The following is an 8,500-nucleotide window of genomic DNA, read 5'->3' as shown; positions in this document are numbered from 1 at the left end:
AAGAAGTTTATGTTCGCCAACCTCCTGGTTTTGAAGACTCCATGTCTCCAAATCATGTTTTCAAATTAAAGAAATCATTATACGGATTGAAACAAGCTCCCAGAGCTTGGTATGAACGTTTGAGTTCTTTCCTTCTGGAAAATGATTTCACTAGAGGAAAAGTGGACACTACTCTCTTTTGTAAAACATTTAAAAAGGATATTTTAATTTGTCAAATATATGTTGATGATATTATCTTTGGAACATCTAATGCTACACTTGGAAAGGAGTTTGTTGAGTCTATGCAGGCTGAATTTGAAATGATTATGATGGGAGAACTCAAGTATTTCCTTGGGATTCAAATCAGCCAAACTTCCGATGGAACCTATGTTCATCAAACGAAGTATGTGAAAGAACTTCTGAAGAAGTTTAATCTTTCTGAAAGCAAAGAAGCCAAAACTCCTATGCATCCAACATGTGTACTGGGTAAGGATGAGGTAAGTAAGAAGGTAGATCAGAAGTTGTACAGAGGTATGATTGGATTTCTTCTATATCTAACTGCTTCTAGACCTGACATTCTCTTTAGTGTTTGTTTGTGTGCTCGATTCCAATCAGATCCAAGAGAATCTCATTTAACAGCGGTTAAGAGAATTCTAAGGTATCTGAAAGGTACTACTAATGTTGGTTTAGTTTACAGAAGATCTAAAGATTACAACTTAGTAGGATTCTGTGATGCTGACTATGCTGGAGATAGAATAGAAAGAAAGAGCACTTCTGGAAGTTGTCAATTTCTTGGAAGTCATCTGATCTCATGGTACAGCAAGAAGCAAGCTACTATTGCCCTCTCAACAACAGAAGCAGAATATGTTGTTGCTGCTGGTTGTAGCACACAAATTCTCTGGATGAGAAGTCAGCTGGAAGATTATCAGATATATGAGAGTAACATTCCTATTTTCTGTGATAATACTTCTGCTATATGTTTATCTAAGAATCCTATTTTACATTCAAAAGCTAAACATATTGAGATTAAACATCATTTCATAAGGGACTATGTTCAGAAGGGTGTTATATCTTTAAAATTTGTGGATACAGACCATCAATGGGCTGATATCTTTACAAAACCCCTTGCTGAAGATAGGTTTAAGTTCATTCTGAAGAATATCAGTATGGATTTATGCCCAGAATGAGAAGATGAGAAGATCTTATGTATGAGTATCTTCTGAAATGAAATTGGATTTTTTTTAAGAAGTTTTGATTGAAATCAATTAGAAATTGTGATTCAGTTATTACTAACGTTTCATTGTCTAAGTTGATTCAGAATCTCTTTAAAAGCAAAACAGCTGTAACTGGCTATCCAGATAGTAAACACGTGTTCATTTTTTCTGGACAAACGTGCGTGCAGTTGAGGGGACGTCTACTTAGGTAACTGTGCTAATCACTTATTTTGTCATTATTATCTCTCCTCACGTCATGTTACATTAAATGCCATTCACCATTTCTTTTATTGTCCTTCTTTTCTTTTTTATATTCCTCGAACGTTTCCCTCTTCTTTTTCCCTCTATTTATTCCTTCATTTCGTTGCATTTTTTCAATAAGTCTTGGCTCTCTTTCTTTTTCTTTTTCTCTCTTGTCCAACAAAGTTTTTCTTTGGCATAAACCCTAGTTCATTCATCTTCAACCTAGCGTTCATCATGAATCCTTTCAACTCAATGAGAACGGATGGAAGGGTAAATCAGTTACAGGATGTGAAGCATATCTTGGGATGGCTCTCCAAGTCTCTTTCAAGACAGATCTCTTCTTCAATGCTGTTATCAACATTTATCCAAAGGAAGAAGACCTTCTTGAGTCACTGGAGCCCGTTTGCAACATTAGCTCCCTGTCTATGAACTGTCCCTCACTTCCTCTTTGGTCTCTTGGATCTCTCCTACAGTGGAGGTTCTAGTCTGGACAGGCATGAAGAGTTTTCAAGCTTTCATGGCTGAGCAAACTGAAGACCAGAGGGTTCTTGAGTTGTTTGCGCAGTCTTTGCGTAGGATAGAGTCTTAGGCTTTAAGTCTTTGTAGTTTTCTTTCCTTGTTGCATCTGTTTTCTGCATACACATTTTGTAATCCTTCTTGTTGAAATCAATGAAAAGTTATTTATGTTTCTTTCCTTTTGTCTCTTGCTTTACATCTGAATCTTTTATTCTTTTTGATGTTATGACAAAAAGGGGGAGAAAATATATGATAAATGATCTGATTAATATTATCAGTTATCGAGTAAAAAGGCTCCACATTTACTAACAGAACTTGCAAAGTTCTATGTTTTTAAGTTGTGTTGTTGCAGGAATCGGAGATTCAAGATCAACATAAGAAGCAACAAAATGAATCAAGCTCTTGGATTCTTGAAGCAAGCTGAGTGCTATGAAGCTTCAGAATCAGAAGCAAGAAGGAAGAATGATCAGAAATAGCTCTTGGATTCTTGAAGCAAGCTGAGTGCTAGGAAGCTTCAGAATCAGAAGCAAGAAGGAAGAATGATCAGAAATTCTGATAATAGAATATGATCCAAATCATTGTCTATTTGCTATGATACATTGTCTATTGGATCTGATATATTCTATATGGCTTATATGGCTCTGATACATATTTTGTGTTCTGATACACATTTTATGTTCTAACTCATTCATGCTGACTTTTGTCGTTTAGTTTTGTTCTGTAACATTTCAGGATGTAGAGATGCTCTGGTACATTCAACAATGTTCTGATACAATCTAGCATGAAGTGATGTAAGAAGAAATTCAAAGCTCTGAAGCTATCCGAGGGAAGCAGAAATCAGAAGCTGTGAATGTTCTAAAAGATCCAGAAAACTCAAGTTCTGAAGCTGTCCTAAATGGAAGCATGAATCAGAAGCTGTGAATGTTCTGAAGATCAAAGAAATTCAAGTTCTGAAGCTGTCCTAAATGGAAGCAGGAATCAGAAGCTGTGAATGTTCTGAAGATCAAAGAAATTCAAGTTCTGAAGTTGTCCTAAATGGAAGCAGGAATCAGAAGCTGTGAGTGTTCTAGGGATCTAAAGAAATTCAAGTTCTGAAGCTGTCCAATGGAAGCAGAAGTCAGAAGCTATGAATTATCAGAAGGCAGAAGCTTATGTGATCGTCTCTACCGAAATAATCAGGGAAGTCTTTTATTATTAAAGTTCTTCGAGTATTTATTTCAGGGGGAGATTATTCATCTCAGGGGGAGATTGTTAATCTCAGGGGGAGACATATTCACATGCTTATGCTATAGCTGTGTAATTTGTCTTTAGCCGTCTGCTCTTTCTGATCGCAAATTCATATCATTTATATATGTTTTTGTCATCATCAAAAAGGGGGAGATTGTTAGAACAAGATTTGTTCTGATCAATATTCTTAGTTTTGATGATAACAAGGATATGAATTTTGTGTGAGATAATGTGGTACTCTAATACATTGCAATTTCCATTTCAGGAAATATATAAAGAGTATGCACAAATCAGCGCTCAGAAGCTTTGTCTCAGAAGGTTCAGCATGCAACATCAGAACATGGTCTGGCAAGACATCAGAAGATGGTCAAGGCAGAATCAGAACATGGGTCTATGGAAGCATCAGAAGAACTTGAGATCAGAAGCAGAAGCACTGAAGTTCTCATGGTATCACGCTCAGAAGCACTTCAAGGTCAGAAGACAAGAAGATGCTATGCACCAAGCTGTTTGACTCTGATGATATTCAAATATTTTATTCATAAACATCAGACCAGAAGAAAGTACAAGTGGCAGGCTACGCTGACTGACAAAAGGAACGTTGGAAGCTATTAAAGGCAACGTCAGTAGACACAGCGTGAACAAGGCTCGAGGTAGTTGACAAAAGCGTGAAACATTAAATGCAAAGCTGTACGGAACACGCAAAGCATTAAATGCGCCCAACGGTCATCTTCTCAAGTGCCTATAAATATGAAGTTCTGATGAGAAGCAAGGTTGACGATTTTGAAAGAACCAATTCTGAAAAACTTGCTAAAACGCTGTTCAAACTCAAAGCTCAGAAACTTCATCTTCATCAAAGCTCACTACATTGCTGCTGTAATATATTAGTGAGATTAAGCTTAAACGTTAAGAGAAATATCACTGTTGTGATTATAGCTTTTCAGAAGCATTTGTAATACTCTTAGAATTGATTACATTAATTTGTAAGTAACTAGAGTGATCAAGTGTTGATCAGGATACTCTAGGAAGTCTTAGCTTGTGTCTAAGCAGTTGTAATTAGAGTGATCACGTGGTGGTCAGGATACTCTAAGAAAGTCTTAGCTTGTGTCTAAGCATTTGTTCCTGGAGTGATCAGGTTGTGATCAGGATACTCTAGAAGACTTAGTCGCGGACTAAGTGGAAAACCATTGTAATCTGTTGCGATTAGTGGATTAAATCCTTAGGTGAGGTAAATCACTCCGTGGGGGTGGACTAGAGTAGTTTAGTTAATGTTATACCCCAAAATTTGCCCACATATTTTTCAAGAAAACTCCAATCTAAAAATTAAGGGTCTCATATAATCATGGATTTTTATTTCAACAAATATCCTGACATATGAAATACTTAGTTTTTAGAATTTTTCTTATACAGTAATTTGGCCTGCAGTTGAATTTATTCTTACGCAAACGCCAAATACTGTTTATTACTTCACACATGCTATTTATTTATTTACAGATAAATAGTACTGACACAACTGGTACAGAGTTAAATCTTTTTGCAGGCGCAAAATCAGGAAACTCAGACTGTACTGGTAACAGTAAACATTAGTTATTTATTATGTCTGTGTTTTTCTAACAAGTCATGTAAATAAACTTTCATTTTTCACATAAAACAAAAACAAAAAAACAACAAAAAAGAAAATTAACTTTGACTGTTGATTTTTCACTCTAACTGCTACGTCAATACCTGAACAGTCAGTCGACAGCCAAACTGCTGGCAGTACAATTCTCAGTGTTTTGTACCATCATTCAAATCAATCTTTCACAATTCAAAATTCCAAGATCTTTGTGCTAGAAGTCTTCTGAATATCACGCGATTAGCAGAGACTCAACACTGCACAAAAATCAGGTACGCTTAACTGTCTCCTACACAAACAGTCCCTAATCAGGGTTTTTCTTGTTTTTACAGGAGCAACAAGTTTTTGAGAGCTCAAATGGATTTCATACACATCCATATATCTCAAAGTACCATCATACAAATTTTCAAACTTCAATTCACTCAGACGCACCGTCAGCAGCTCAAACAGTCAACAGACGACCCGTTTGACCAAAAAGTCAACAGACAGTCAAAAATGAAATTTTTTGTCAAAGTCCATATTTTGTCAAAGGATTCATCATTTGATCATTGGATGATCATAATTCATCAAGGAAAGATCAAAAACCAACAAAACCCTAAGATTCAAAATTAGGGTTTTTGCCTGAAAAGTCAACTCAACTTTGACTGATCATAACTCTCTCATCCTTCATCCAAAAAATTCAAACCAAAGCTTGTTTTGAAGGAAATTCAATTATCTTTCAAATGCCATTGATCCCATGGTCATTGGATTCACCATTTGAAAAATATGACCAAAGACATTACAGGTCATTTTCAAAGTCAACAAAAAGACACTTTTTCAAAAGGACACACAAGGAGCTTCAAAAATCATTTTGACATGATACCAAAGACATTGGTTAGAGGACTCTTTGAGGTTTCTAAAAAGTGCAAGATCTCCTTCATATGACAAAAATTGAAGGATTTACACCTTGTTGAAGTTGGCTAAATTTTGGGAAAATACATGAAATCAACATTGTTCAAAATTGCATTTTTTCCAAATGGGGCCAAGTTTTCAGCATTCAAACATCATTTCCATGATGATATGGGCCTCCCACGACCAAGACTAAGCCCATACCTTTTTTATCCATTTTTTGCATGATTTTATCTTACTTTAAGATTAAAATTAAAAGGAAAATGCATGGATAAATGGTAGCTTACAATCTAAGCATGACTCACCCAAGGAACCTTCAATTTTCTGCAGAGGATTGGTGCACAAGGCAAGAGCATTGAATGGAGTCAAGACTTGGTCAAAAATTCAAGGTTTTTAATATTTAAAAACCAAGTTTTCAACAAAGGCAACTAGCTGCAAGTTAGCTTCAATTCTAAGCACACATAGCTTATAAATAAGCTATCATAGTTCAGCAAACAAGGGGAGACAAGTTCAGAAGCAAAGCTAAGCATAACACCTTTGTAATCACTTGAAAAAATTCAAAGAAAACTCAAATTCGAATTTGTAGTTTCTGCTCATTTCAATACAAACTAAGCATTCATACACCTTCCTTGAACATCACTGAAACTATCTCAATCAATTACAAGCCTTGAAGCTCACTGAATCGAGCTACACAGGTCAAAAATTGTTCAAACTAAAATCAATTCGTATCTGGCTATTCACACATGTTTAACAAGATGTAGACATACTATTGAGTTTGGTTTGAGGTGTAGATCATTTCTGGAGCTTTAATTAAGTTTTAGATGCGTATACACGAAACCACCATTTTAGGGTTCTTCATCCCAAAATTAGGGTTTTCTAAATTAGGCAAAATTACAGGTTCTGAATAGTACCATTGAGTTCGCATGAACAATACGAACTCAACCATACCATCGCGCCAAATTTATACTCACGTTTGCTTGTATTCGCTATTATTACCAGGTGTAAAAGATTGGGTTTTTTTACACCACCTGCAAATGAACGGTGTAAAAACCCATCTGAAGGTTGAAGATGATGCGTGGCGCCCTCTGATTCGCTGGGAGGCGCGCGCGTGTTTTTTAAACTGACTTGGAATTCAGTGTTTTGCAGGTGTTCCACGTGCTATGGTCCCTCACCATCTGGGCCTTCTGATCCATCCATCAACTCATCCAACGCCTCAGAACACGCACGCATATCATACTCCCTCATTTAATTTCCATACAGGATCAGTATCCTTTTATTTTTTATTTTATTTTCTATTTTGTTTTAATTTCTTTGTTAAATTAATTAAAAATAGTTTTAAAAATCCAAAAAATACACAAAAAATATTTTTATACTTCTAAAATAATATACTATTTTATGAAATAAAAATATTTTATTTTTCTTCATAATTTCAATATTTTGCATAATTAATTAGTATATATTTATATATTTGCTTTTTAATTATTCTAACCAATCAAAAAAAATCTAAAAAATTGTTCTTTGTGTTAAACATTGTTTATATATTATAAACTAATTTTGTACATATTTTGAATAATTTTCTTTTTAAGTTTTAATTATTTGTATAATTATTTGCATAATTATGTTTTAATTAACTTAAATCAATTTCAAATCAATTTCAAAAATTCAAAAAAATTAGTTTTGTTTTAAAATTAATTAACAAATATTTTGTATATATTTTAAACTTAATTTCTAGGTTTAAATATATTTCCATCTTTTTTCTTCATTTTAATTTAATTAATCATGCATTAATTATAATTAAAATCAATCATAAAAAAAAATCCAAAAACATGCCTTTTATTTTTCTTGCAATTTAAATTCCTAGATAAATGTATAGGATGTCAAATTCATGTAAATAGGCTAGTTTACATTTCCTGCACAATCGATGTAATAGCGTAGATTTACTTTCCGCACTTTACATTTCCGCACTTTAATTTCCAGCACATATAAACTGCGTGTATGTCAAAGATAAAATTGAACCGTTAGATCACTAACTTCAAAGATAAATATCTGAATCCAATCACAATCACACTTGCACCTCTTCAGGAAATCCCTTTTCAATCTTTCAAAATCAAAGTCAAAATTCCACTGTTTTGAGTACAAAATCGAACCTTGCTTTTATATCCGGTGAAAGGATAGATTTTTAAAGGAAATAGGATAAAGACCTTACAACTCAGGGTAGACCTCCTAGTTTGCTTGCTCAAATCAAAACAAACAAAATTCTCATACACTGTTGATTTTTCAAAACTTTCAAAAAAAGACAATACTTTGTATACATCCAAACACGGGTTATTACAAAGTTAACGTTCTTTTCAAAACATCTTTCGAAAGATAAACAAGCATTTTGTATACATCCACACACGGATCATTACAAAATTCAATTTACAAAGGTATTTGAAACCACATATGAGCAATTTCAGAGCAATTGAAAAGTGATCGAAAAACAAGTGAGCTAAGCAAACTTAAGAGCCCATGGATAACCATGGATACAAAGGGTGCTAACACCTTCCCTTTGTATAACCTACCCCCTTACCCAGAATTTCTTAAAGGTCTTTTTTCTGTGTCTTTTATAAACCTTTCCTTAATTGGATAAAATAAAAGGTCGGTGGCGACTCTGTGAATTTTCAAAATGCGAAAGCATTAAGCGACAAAAAAGAGTCAGTTCACGTATCTCTACAGATCAGAGGTATGGCCCGGTATTAAAAAAAATCGGAGGTCCACAGAACTGGCGATTCTGCTGGGGAAATACTTTCAAAAACAAAATGTTTTCAAAAGGGGTTACCTT

Source organism: Vicia villosa, linkage group LG1, assembly GCF_029867415.1.
Source record: "Vicia villosa cultivar HV-30 ecotype Madison, WI linkage group LG1, Vvil1.0, whole genome shotgun sequence".
Lineage (NCBI taxonomy): Eukaryota > Viridiplantae > Streptophyta > Magnoliopsida > Fabales > Fabaceae > Vicia > Vicia villosa.
This window is presented reverse-complemented; position numbering follows the sequence as displayed.